The following is a 14,025-nucleotide window of genomic DNA, read 5'->3' as shown; positions in this document are numbered from 1 at the left end:
GCGCCTTTCAGATTTTTGAAAAAGTTCCTGGCTTACTAGATATTAAAAAATTGGGCTGTTTTAAAAATTGTCCCAATTCCATTATAATCTATTTTAGACAAAAAGTTTTCAGATAAAAGTTGTAGATAATAACATCTGTAATGAGGTTGTGTTCTCGGTTTTTTTCTAAAGCTTGTCATTTTTGACATATGACACAAACATATGTTTTTTTAAATGGAAACTACAGACTTCATAAAATCGCCATTTTTTAAGCTTTTCAGCGATATAAGCTATGATATTGTTACGAATTCCGTGGGTCCACTAATTTAAACTCACGATAAAATACTTAACGAATTTATTTTTTCTCTCACTCTGTACACACAACTTATACTATTTACAACACAATTTATGCAACTACTATTACTCTAACGATTCTGGCACCTTCGCCAATTAATTCACAATTTAAAACGCGGTATTATCAAACTTCAGACTGGTAAAACTGTCAAGCGCAGGCCTTTATATACCCTCTGGCGAGTGTTTCTGGAACGTTCTAAAGAATTCTGTAATATTCTTTTACTTTCTGGCGAATTCGCCAGGTTCCTCAATGCACGTTGCGGTTATGTAGCAGTAATGCAGTTATGCAACCAGTAATACAGTTTAGCGCTACATACACCTTGACAATATGTTTTTTTTTAAATTACTGACATGTCTTGAAAACCGTTCCCAAAAAAGTGTAAGTAACGTTCACCGGTCAACGTATCCTCTAAACTGTACAGCCAAGAAAAGTTAAACCAATAATACTACACGCTTTTCTTCATTTGAAAAATTCATTTCTACACTTTTTATTTTAATTTACAAAGTTTGGATGTGACAGTTTGACATTTCTGAGAGCAACGACGCGACGATTGAACTTGTTTCCATGGCTAACTAAGTGAAATTGTTTAAAAATTATAAGAGTTGGCTATAACTCAGTAATTTTTCGAAACAAAAAACATATAGCTTATATCGCTAAAAAGCTTAAAAATGGCGCTTTTTATGAAGTCATGGCCAACTATGGTTTCCATTTAAAAAAACATATGTTTATGTCATATGTCAAATATGACAGGCTCTAAAAAAACGGACAACACAATCTCATTAAGGATGTGATTATCTACAACTTTTATCTGAAAACTTTTTGTCTAAAATGGATTATAATGGAACAGCCGAAATTTTTTTTAAATATCTATTAAGTGACCCCACAAAACTGCAATTCTTTCCCCGTTTAACCAACTCCCAATCTCCAGTAGTTTCCGAGATACCCTAGAGAACATCGTAGGAAACTCACCCTGTATATCGAGCATCAACAGCTGAACTCGTTGACTTTGCCACTTAATGTTAGTTTAACAAACAAGAAAAATTACTGATTTTTGCTCTACTCGTCGCTTTTGCTCTACATATCATAAAATCTTTATTTTTTCATATCATTACATTATAACTTATTATATCATTTCATATTATTACATTATACGTCATTATTAGAATAGAATACACCAATTTGACTTAGCTCCTTAGTTGTTTCAGTAGCGTATCTGTAGTTTTGTAACTAAATAATTATATTAACTTATTTATTCTTATTCGAAATATATATTTTTTCATAATTATTGTAATAAGTTATAACATTTACTCACACACTCACACAGCATAAAACAAAACCAGCAAATTATTGAGTCTATCCTAATTTATATTGTAACACGTTTTAAATCAAATTAGAACGCTAATGATAAACCGGAAATCAAGTCAGCCATCTTAAAGACCCATAGTATTTTTATTCAAAGCAACTCACCGAAATGTTAATGAGCAAATTTAGCAATACAATTTGATGCATATTGTCTATCGGAAAAATTATTGGACTGTAAAAAACAAACTCGATAAATTATGTATTGTTCAAGGTTAAATTATCGCGATTATTGATCTTAATGTAACAATTGAACGGTTCAAAAAAGAATCTGTCTATCTAACCTTTAAACTGCATTTATCAAACGTCGTACTACCTACGCTACGTAGCTTTCTACCCGAGGACCAGTATTATAATAACTATTGAAATTATTTCATCTCGTTATAACAGTTAACGAAAAAGAAGATAAAACAATTTTCTCATCGCAATTTGCCGGCAAAACGATCAAAAAGCTTTGTACTGCAGGCGGTATTTTAGAAGAAACATGGTATAGGCACAATCTGTCCTAAAGCGCAGAAATAAAACATCAATCAAAAGGAAATTAACCGCAATTCTAGCGAGCAATTTTTCCATATGTTACGGTGTTCTGTTTTAATATCTTACTAACCGTAGTTAAAAGATACTTAGAGCTAAATTCCAATATCAGTTTTCTTCATACTTGTTTAACAAAGTGGAAAACAAACTTATATGTGGAATGCGATGGGGGATTAATATGGCTGAATTAAATTCCGGTTCATCAGTGTTATTCTAATTAAAATAGATAAGTTAAATAATTATTTAATAATAAAAATATCAGATAAAAACGAAAATGCAAGAAAAATATATAATTACAGCATAGAGAAATATAACATAAAAGAGTTGTCATTTCCATAGTCAAAAGTAGGCAACACGTTTAACGAGGATCGATTGTAGCGCACCCTTGAGCCCTAACTGAACTAATTGAAATATGACAGACGTTATCGGTAAAATAGGTATCTGCATTGCCTACCACAAAAAAGGCGGGCTGTTTAAATGTGAATATAAAATTTTATGTATTTTTAAAAATATTACGAAATTAAACTGCAAAAAATATAATGAAAGTTTATTTTTAAAAACGGAATATTTGAAAAGTATAAACTATTGTACACTTTTCAAATGCTTACAGTTAAATGCTAAATTAAATTTGATAATATAAAACATATATGCTGAATTAACTTCGAGGGGTAAACTCCTGATGAATTTCTGTACACTAATGCCAAAGTAATGCCAAATAATTTAGTACTAATACCAATAATGCAAATCTTGTACACCACCAAAATACACCAGCGGTTTACCCTTCGATTTACCTATAGTATTATAAAACGTATTTAACAACGCCACTAACAAAGCATATAAGATCGCAGGGTTTGCAATCTATGCTATTATAACAGATAAAGATTTAAATAAGACATCAAAAATTAATTCACCTTTAAGTTGAATTTATAAACTCAGCAGTCAGCAGTTGAAGTTCAGTTGAGGTAGCAAATGTTCAACACTATTAAATGAAGGCGCAAATTTATAGTCAGTTCGTTTTACGTTCACAGAGTTCAGAGATGGGCAATGTCTTTACATATCGAACTTGCTTTGCATGATACCCTTTCCTGGATCGTGTTCAAATCACATCATCGGCTGAACAAAATATTACATGATGATGGCAAAACACAGCACAAAATATAAAGTTCAAATCATAGAGAAATATAAGGTCTCTGGTTCCTCGGGAAATAAAACTTCGTCCATAATTTCTGTACGCACAAACACAAAACAAACAAAGTTTATGCTACACAAAATAATAACAAAATTCCAAAATTCAAAACAAAATTGTAAACAATTGCAAAATACAAATAATTTGCTGTCATGTCACTTGTCATTCTTGTAATGACACGTGACAGGTAGCAGGTGGCGACGCTTTGGAGCCCTAACTGAACTATGCAACATTATGGCCAAGTTAGACAACCTTTCAAACACTCTTTTATTTTAGTTACTTTATGAATTACAGTTAATTCATTTAATTCATGGTTGCCAATCATGGAGATATTCGGCGCCGAGCTGACTAACTGGAATTTAAATTTCGCGCTGGGGATTCAGGTGGTAGCTCTGCTGTAAAAAATGTCAAGTTGCCGCATTTATTTATTTATCTCCTGCCATTGTCATTCGTTTTGACACTTTAGATTTGTATTACGAGTTTTTAGTTTAAATAAATTATGTAGTGATACTTTAAGCTTAAAAATGTTTACTAGCAGACCTTGCAGTCGAACATTGTTCTTTTTAGAACCTCTTTTAGTGCGAAGTGTACAAGATAGCTTAATAGAAGTAAAAAACTCATCGCAAGTTTATTAGAATATTTTGAACGGAAAAACGGTAATAATGGCTCTTTATGTCTCTTAAGGTGAGTTTTGTTGATGTAAATAATAACTGTTTATATATTTATCATTAATTTATTTTTGTTTTAGCATTTTTACCAGAACATAAAATTGTTAACTGAGGAAGAATATAATATATAATAATAGCAAGAATATTCATATTATTCGAATGGCTTTACGATATAACCACGCGGTAAGCAATATAAACTACACAACCTGTACCATAGGTATTCATTAAGTGTACCTAAGAGATATGATAAGGTGAGTCACATGTTAAATAAATACATGGAGATTAATTGAATGACGAACTAGTCGCTGAGAAACATCAATAGATTTTTTTAAAACTATTCCATTCATTATTCTTCAATAAAACTAGCCTTATTTTTGTGATTTTAATTTCAAAAATAACAATCTTTTTGGATATAGACTTTTTACTTTACTTAGCAACTTTCATTCACTCATCAAAATCAAAGGCAACATAGAAGTATTTTTCATTTCTACATTTTCGTTTTACTAACTTGCTGTTTCCTATTTATATGTTAGCTGACCTGGCTAACTTTGAACCGCCCAACAGTCAAATGAAATGAAGTGAGAGGTTTATTTGTCAACCTTTTTGTACGGATGACTGCACTGTTCGGTTTTTATATGATTCAAAATAAAAAATATATAAATTGTAAAATTAGTAATTAATGCTATATGTATGTATATATATAAAATATTAAAGCTATATGTTTTATTTTGCATAAAAATGTTAACTAATAAGTTATATTTCTTCCCTAACTAAGTGGTTTTATTGCTAAATTTATCTAAAGCTAAGTACAACACAAATCTTAAATACGTGGACTATTATAACAACAAATACATCGTAAAAGACTATGTTTGTAGCATTCTGAACGAGGATTCAAGTTAAACTTTTTAGAAAATAATTTAAAGGAAAAATGAAACTGCTCGCAGATGCTTGTTCCGAGTAAAATCCTAGAGCTCTATGATTTGCTTTTATAAACTCTGACACATGATGCAGAATTGCATGAATCTTTGGAGTTATCTTAATACCTAAGTTGAGTATTTCCAATCTAAATTGTTCGATGTCATGTTCAAAATGTTTGTTTAGTGCTTGACCAAAACAACTCGAAACTACTTGATTGAATGCAGAAAACACTGCAATATATTTATTCCTAAAAAAAAGATGTTTAGGTTTTCGCTTCTAAAAACTTTGAATAGGATTCTTTACCGGGCGATATCGTCTTCAAAATATCCACTTTCTTTAAAAGTTGTCTGGCGTTATTTCCGTTACATTTTCCATAATGGTCTAGTTTCAATCCCGCTTTTTTTTATCCATTCTGTTGGAACATTGGTCTTCTCCAATTCAAGACAATCAAATAGTTTTTGAACCACACCTAACAAAAGGTGAATCTCAGGAGGGGGAATATACTTCAAGACAGGTGTTTCTTCGTCGCCAATGATTAAAGGTATATTTATACAGTTCTCTAAAAAAGAATTGCCCTTTTTTATATGGTTCATTGAACAACAGTTTAAAAAATACAAAAAAAATATTTCAAACAAAAACGCTTACTAAAATCTTTGGCTTTTGTTATATTTCCTCCAGATTATTGCCACAAATTTGTATTTTCTGTAATACTCTTTATAGTTCTGAATGACACGTTAATTTCCATTTCCTTTACATTTACATCACACCATGGGCAAGTGTGAGTGGATGAATTTGACTGAAGACCAAGGAGAATCATAAAAAGCTTAAAGTCAGCGGCAAAAGTATAGGAACAAATTCCACATATGGACTGCAGATTTAACGTCTCAAAGAGGCTTTTAATGTTAGCATTAGATTCAGACAACTTTGGTCCTAAGCTAATTATTAATAGTTTATTAATTCCAGCACTTTTATATTTCTTGAACTATTCGGGATCATTTTCAGGGAGCACATTCAGACAAACTTTAAGTGATCCACCACCACTATCAATGCCAATTTTTAGATGAAAATCTTCAGGTAATTCTCTAATTTCCAAAATATATGATAGAAGACCAGATAAATCTGAGCTATACTGCTCAGATTTATCTACACAAAAATTAATATTAACTGAATTAACATTTTTCCTTTAAATTATTTTCTAAAATGTTTAACTTGAATTCTAGTTCAGAATGCTACCAAAATAGTCTTTTACGATGTATTTGTTGTTATAATAGTCCACGTATTTAAGATTTGTGTTGTACTTAGCTTTAGTTAAATTTAGCGATAAAACCACTTAGTTAGGGAAGAATTATGATTATTCTAACTTATTAGTTAACATTTTTATGCAAAATAAAACATATAGCTGTAATATGATTTTTTTGACAAATTATTGTTTCAGTTTTTGGTCTTAAAATTCAAAGTCACGGTTGTGGTCACGGTACGTCACTGGATCTATGGAAATGATTTAGTTGTTCGATGATTTTGAAAGAACGCCATTATGGCCATTAAAAAATTACTAATTTTACAATTAATATATTTTTTATTTTGAATCATATAAAAACCGAACAGTGACTGACTGAACGATCTGGAATGATTGAGACCAATCGATTTGACAGCTTTTGTAATTTTTTTCTCTACATTTTTATTTATACATATATATTTATTAAAATTATCATTAAAATCGGTCCTATATTTTTGAATATACATATAGCTCTTTAGTTAAATATTTATTTAGAATATTTTAGATTAACAAAGAAAGATAAATCAAAATTTGAAAACAATTATTATTGTTTATTAATATTTATTATCTTAGAACTATTCTTCATATCACTTGAGAAACATTTCAGAGATCAGTAAAAGGAAATATATAGTGAGTTTCTGACGAATACTTTTGATATTAACACATTATTTCCCCATATCCTTCATTCCTTATCAATGTTAGATAACATACATTATTAATTTTAACGTGTACTATTAAGGAGGGAACGATTAACTCAAATAAAAATTAGAGTAATTTATAAATATAAATTTTCACACTTTAATATTCTAGTGATTCATCTGAGAGATTATCCTGAATTATTTTGCAATAAGTACACACCATAAAGATTTTATAATTTCCAGTTTTTATTTATTTAAAAAAATAAATCACAACAAAAATACTTAATGAATGACAAAGAATAACGCCCACAGAAGCCCTAAACGTGCTCCTCCACCTCCTCCCATTAAATCTTCATATAAAAAATCTCACCTCTAGCCTCTAAATCAGTAATCAGGCTCAGAGAAACTGATTGCGGGACGGAGAAACCCTATGGTCACAGAAGTCAGAAGTATTTTCGGAAGATTACCGAAAAAATATCATGTCTGGACCATCAAATCATATAACACCTAAGTAGGAACTTTCATGTCAGAATTCCAACTAGAAAGGATTGGGAGACTAACAAACTACTGCAGGAATTCAACATGGCGCTATTTACTGATGGACTTAGGTGTAGGTGCAGGAGTTTCCTTGGAGGGTCTTGACATCGCAAGGTCTTATCGGCTTCCGGACAGATCAAGTGTTTTCCAGGCAGAGATACTTGCAACTCGGCAGGCCTGTGAATGGCTGAGCGAGAACACACCTCCAGGCGGAAAGATGCAATAATCACTGACAGCCAGGTCGGCCGGCGCTGAACTCATCTAACATATCCCCCAAAATAGTCAAAAAACACATGACAAATAACTATTACCCTTGTATATGGCTATTACGTAGCACGTGGATACGACATAATTTTGCTTTAGGAGAACGAATGAGCTGATGAACTTGCAACGCAAGGATTGTGCAGAAAAACTTGTCCCAAATACGACCTTGGGTAATCGGGAGAGCTAATAATTCCTTAATAAAACCATTAAAAAATATATTATTACTGGGGAAATAATAACCTAAGAAATTAAGATATCGATATAGCTTACTATAAGCTGTGACAGTTCAATAATAATTTTGTAGACTTATGATATAGATAAGTGACGATATAAATTAAATACCTTAAGTATAGTTTAAACAAAGCGTTAATATAAACTAGCTAAAGAGTTAAAGAAGGATTATTGATTTTTTTGACTTCCATTCCTGGTTTATACAAAAAATAGGTCAATCAATATATTTGTACACATGCATAAAAATCAATTTTAACTTGTTAATGTTTCTGTACTATAAACTTTTTAGGTTTGAGTATCTTTATCATTATATTAACTCATTAATTATGTATTTAATAAGCTTAAACATTTATATTTAAATTTGTAAGACAGTAATGATGATTGACAAGTATTTTGGATAAAAAAAATAATTTGGGATTTATTATGTTTTATTTCATTAAACAGACATTAAAATAAGCGGCAAAATATTTGACTATAACGAGCTATTGTTTATAGTGTTGGTTAAGTTCTTGACTCAGAACTGCTTGTTACTTATCTAACGAGATAAAACAATATAGGCTTTGTTATCGCAGGTATAAAACATGCGTTTAACAACAAATGATCAAAAATATATTGTACTAGGCTTGAGTTACAGCATTTTCCGGAGAAGCAAAAATTAATTAATTAAACTACATTTCAGATGAAGGTAGGTATTTATTTGAATGGTTGAAATAATTTTATTTTAATTTATTCACTAGTTACTCTATGCATGGCTGATCATTTTTTCAAAGATATCACATTTAGAAAGATATAGATATACTTAATTTTCTTTACTTTCTTTTTGTATCTTGTCTTTTATATTTTTTTTTATTTTCCATACTGTTTTTTAGTTTTTCCTTATCGTTATCAAAATATTTCTTTTGCTTATAATAGTTAGATCTTAATCTCAGTGTTTCTATACCGATTGTCGCGTGGTCTTAAAATCGTAGTAAATACTCGTATATATAATATATAATTTGTTTAACAATATTTTTTTGTCCATATTTAAATGTCATTTAAAACAATAAACAATTAATCTACAGACGAAAGCAATTTTCAAGTAACATTTTATTGGGATTGGTTTGAAAACTCAATAGTGCTAGTTTTTTCATCTGTGACGGTATGCTGTTATGGAGTTTAAATACGACAAATGGTATTTTCTGTCATTTGTCAAAATCTTCCATGGCTCCTTGTACAGATTTAGACAGTTCAATGCTGTTATTGTTTATTATGGTATGATACATATACAGGGTGAGTCTTAAGTAAGTGCACACACTTTTAGTGGTGGTATATTTCGATCCCATGAACACGTCTGAGGTTATTTTCGCGAAAAAAAACTTTTGTATTTTTCGAAAAAAAAAATGGATTTTTTAAAATAATTTTCGGTTAAAAAACAATATCTTGATAATGTGGCAGCAAAGCCTATGAAACACAGAAAAAAATCAGTAGTTCTGAAAATTTAAGCAAAAAATATATTTTTTTACGTTTTCACAGTAACACCTTAGCTATTTTTTATTTTTATTTTAACGGTAAAGAGAAAATACGGTTCTTTTATTGAGATCTACCAGCCCTGAAAATGTGCACTTATTTATTACAACCTAACCAGACTCACCCTGTATGTGTCACCATATTTACAATGACTAACAAAAGTAAACAAAACAAACTACCTATATAATGTAAATTGTTGGCCATTTCTATTATTTACCGGCTTGTTTTTATTTTTTTATAAAACTCTCACATGCTGATCTATACATGGTAAGTCTTAAATAAGTGCAAATATTTTTAGGGGTAGTATATTTCGACCCCAGAAACATGTCTATGGTGTTTTTTTCGCGAAAAAAAAATTGAAAATTTGGAATTTTTGAAAAAAAAATTGAAAATTTGAAATTTTTGAAAAAAAAATGGGATTATTTTTATTTTTAATCAAAAAACATAATATCTAGATAATCTGGCAACATAGATAGTAAATTAAAGTTACTAAAGATAGTTATTAAAGATCCAGCAGTTCTCAAAATTTAAGCAATTTTTTTTTCAAAGTAAAATATCTAGGTTATTTTGGACTTATTTGCAAAACGGTAAAGAGAAAATATGTTTCTATTATCGAAATATACTGGCCTAAAAATATTTACACTTATTGGAGATTCAACCTGTATAACTGTGTTCTTTATTGCACATTTTTAAGTATACTTTAACTCATATGATAACTTCACAACACATTCTCAGTAATTACATTGAGACATATTTTGAAACATTTTTTAAAACAATAGTAAAGTGGTAAACAAAAAAAAACTATTCAAAAATCCTATTTTATTAGTAATTATTTCTAAGAATATGACTTTAGTATAAAAAAATTTAACAACACCCTACGCATTTTTATATACTACATTTTTGTATATTATTTTAAATTCACTGAAAATTATTTAATTTTTATTTCATCGAGTTTTATTCAAATTATTATTTACTTGTCAAAAAACTATTCTTTCTTTTTGAACTTACCCGCACCGAACCGCAAAACCTTGCTCTTCGGCTGACTTTTCGGCGTTTTCGGCCTCTCTATCGTACCCTCTTTGGAATAATACCCCCCTTTAACACCAACCTTCCTCGGCAGGGTATCCGCTTTAATCCGTAACTTGCCCCCGCGAGTCTCGATCCGAATCCGCGGCAACGTACTCATTTTACCGCCCCGAAATCAGCCAAATTATACAGGAAATAGGATTAGGAATGGGAGAAAACAAAAGACGCGGTTAGCGCGACATCGCGCGCGTATTACGAAAAACCCGCGAGCGACGGTGCTGCTGCGATTTGGCGCGTGCTCACCTGTTGTCGTGGTGTTGCGCGAACGACTGCCGCGAAGGTCGCTGCAGGAAATCCGCGGTGCGGATAGGAGAAAGGTGGGAGTGAGATAAGAGGGAGATAAAGAAAGAAAAATTAGATTCGGTGTGTATATAGCACGTACCTATTTGGATTAGTGGGGAAATGACCCTACGAGGGAAAATCATATATGAATGAATCAGGGATGAAAGCTTGCGTTGTAGAATTTTACGTTTTACGTATCACTACAGTCTATTAACACAGATTTATCAGTAAGAGTGTGACATAAACTTTCTTTTTATTAAAAATTTAAGTCAAAATATTGCGAACGGCTACTCTTATATCGGAGGCGGTGGGAACAAGCTTTTGCTTCTGCACTTGACTAAAAAAATGATACCCACCTATACCTTACATTGCATACCAAAGAACGCCACTTATTTCAAAAAGATGCTAATACTTACAAAGGATAGTATAAAGAAGAAACTAAAATTAGTATAGGTATTAAATATTTTGAGAAACTGGATCAACCAATGAAACAATTCAAATACCCAAAAAAATAAGATTTATTTTTTGTTAGAAATTATTTGGTACCTATTCGGCACAGCAGTTATATACATGAATATACAAGAATTATATTTAAGAAACTTTATCTTAAAACTTTATTAAAATCAAATTATGTCTTTTCAGATATTATTCAAACAATTATAATATAAAAAGAATACTTTTAGAGACGGTCTTGGTTTTATTCGAATATTAAATATCTAAATTTTAATTGACTTATTACAAAGATTCATGAACCTTTTTGTTTATATATAGTTAAGGGAAAAAGTTTAAAAGCTGTATCCAAGATTGCCCTTACAGGTCAAAGATTATAATGATATAAAAGGTTATAAATAGATGTTAAATCCGAATGATCAATTCATACAACATGATTATTTTAATAATTAAATACAGGTAAAATTTAAGCAATGCTGAAGGCAAATACTTAAAGCGTTAAAAAATATAAAATGTAACAGAACGTTAAATTCTATAAATTAAGGGTTAAAGTAATCTCTAAGGTTAAAGTAAGATCTTCTTAATAATAGAAAAACATCACAGCATCCAACTCTTCCTTAGAGGGGTGCAGGGCTGAAATCTAACCGAACAGGCTGTTACTGATTACCTCGGTGATTGAAGAACTCGAAGAAAAACTTGTGGAAAAACTTGGCACAAACTTCTAGAAAAATATGCAGAACAACTTGCAGAAAAACGTCTAGAAAAATGTCTAGAAATACTTGAAGAAAAATACGTGAAAAAATGCTGAGAAAAATCTGTAGAAAACCCTAAAAAGAAATGCACGGTATTAGTTAACCTTACATTTTAAAAAACTCGAAAAATTTACGAAGGTATTAATTTACCTCATTGTGAAGGCACACAATCAATAATTATTTTTCGTCATACTATATTGTTATATTATTATAACATAAGCAAAATCAGAATGGAAAAGATGCATATAACGTCCGCCGGACGTTATCATAACGGCCGGCGGCCGTTAAGTTTCTAAGGTAATCGTAACGTCTGTCACCTGCAACAATGACTATTTATTGTCAGTTGGACTTTTCAAAAATTGGGAAAATAGACCATAGCGAGATGTCGCGAGAAATTCCGTTGGAAATACAGGAGGAAGCGGCTGCGGCTACTCAAAATTTACTTCCGACTATAACCAGAGAGAGATATCAGCAGGAATATGACAATTTTTTGAAGTGGCGGCAGGATAGAAGTATAAACAGCGTAAATGAAGCGGTATTGCTGGCTTATGCTAAAAGAATGTCTGAAATGTATTCTCCTACATCACTGTGGACAAAGATATCCATGCTGAAGCTTGCGTTGAGAGTATATGAAAACATCGACATATCAAGGTAAAAAGCCATTATATTCTTCGATATTTAATCATACTCATCTAAATTATATTTGTTCATAGATTTGGTAAACTGTTCATGTTTCTGAGGCGCAAAAACGAAGGTTATTCACCAAAAAAAGCCAAAGTTCTGTCGGAGAATGACATAAATAATTTTCTACTGGATGCCGATGATTACACCTGGTTACTCGAAAAAATTGTATTGGTGCTTGGTATTCTTGGAGCTTGTAGGCGCAGCGAGCTTTGGTCACTCACAGTTGAAGATTTCGAAGATTCGGAGAAAATATTCTTGTCTCATTAAGAAATACTAAAAATAAGAAAGATAGGAAATTTCTTATTCCAAAAACGGGCCTTCCGTTTGATGCCTATGGTTTATACAAAAATACATCAACCTGCGTCCTCGTAACTTTGACAATCCAAAATTTTTCATTGGTTACAAGAAAGGCAAGTGTGTTAAGCAAATCGTCGGTATACATACCATCGGGAGCGTACCGCAGAAAATTGCAAAATTTTTGAACTTGGAGAATCCAGAACGTTATACAGGGCATTCATTTCGTAGATCATCAGCAACCATGCTCGCCGAAAATGGTGGTGATTTACTATCGCTAAAGGAGCTAGGAGGATGGGAGTCTTCAACAGTGGCAGAAACTTACATAGAAAAATCAGTTTCCAAAAGAATGAAAATAACAAATCAACTTTTTCATGATAGCTCCAAAAATAATGTGTCTTTAGTGGATACAAATATTTGCCATTCTTCAGTAGCATCATCTTCTTCTATAAAATCTGTAAATCCCTGGGAAGGATTACAGATTTCTAAGAACAACAAGTGCACTTTTAATTTCCATGTTCATTATCATGAAAAATGAATTTTAGTATAAGACATTATGTATTTTTTATCCTTACTTGTGTTATTGTTCAATAAAATTTGTTATTAAATAGTAGTGTTTATTGCTCTAAAAAATCTGCAGTATGACGAAAAATCTAGAACGCAACACGGCCGATAACAAATAACGGCCTTGGCTGCAAACACAGACACAAACTTCAGCCCGGCCGTTATTTGTTGTTTATCGGCCTTATTACGTTAATAACTATAACATTTCTTCTCAAATAAGGGCTGGACACTTCTCATCAAAAAACTGGAATATAAAAGAAAGGCATGTGAAGGTTTTTTCTACCGAATGGAATGTCAAAGAAAATCTTACCAAAACTATAGATCCACTAAAATCTCAATAATCAAAAGCTATATGGGACCTTCAACCATCTACAGGATAACAAAATCACAATATTTTTCCCATATTGTGAAAAATACAAGCCAAATAAATTTAATTCTCAAAATGGCACAGTGACCTCGGCC

At 31.2% G+C, this 14,025-nt stretch overlaps 1 protein-coding gene across 11 annotated transcripts in view; it reads right to left on the bottom strand.

Annotated features, from left to right (window-relative positions):
* Positions 1 to 14,025, bottom strand: part of LOC115883629 (protein lap4) — a 175,156-nt gene that overhangs the window by 70,506 nt on the left and 90,625 nt on the right. The window lies entirely within an intron of this gene.

This window comes from Sitophilus oryzae, unplaced genomic scaffold (genome assembly GCF_002938485.1).
Source record: "Sitophilus oryzae breed Bouriz unplaced genomic scaffold, Soryzae_2.0 scaffold_1974_pilon_pilon, whole genome shotgun sequence".
Taxonomy (NCBI): domain Eukaryota; kingdom Metazoa; phylum Arthropoda; class Insecta; order Coleoptera; family Curculionidae; genus Sitophilus; species Sitophilus oryzae.
Note: the sequence above shows the minus strand (reverse complement) of the source record. Positions and strands in the feature narration are given on the sequence as shown.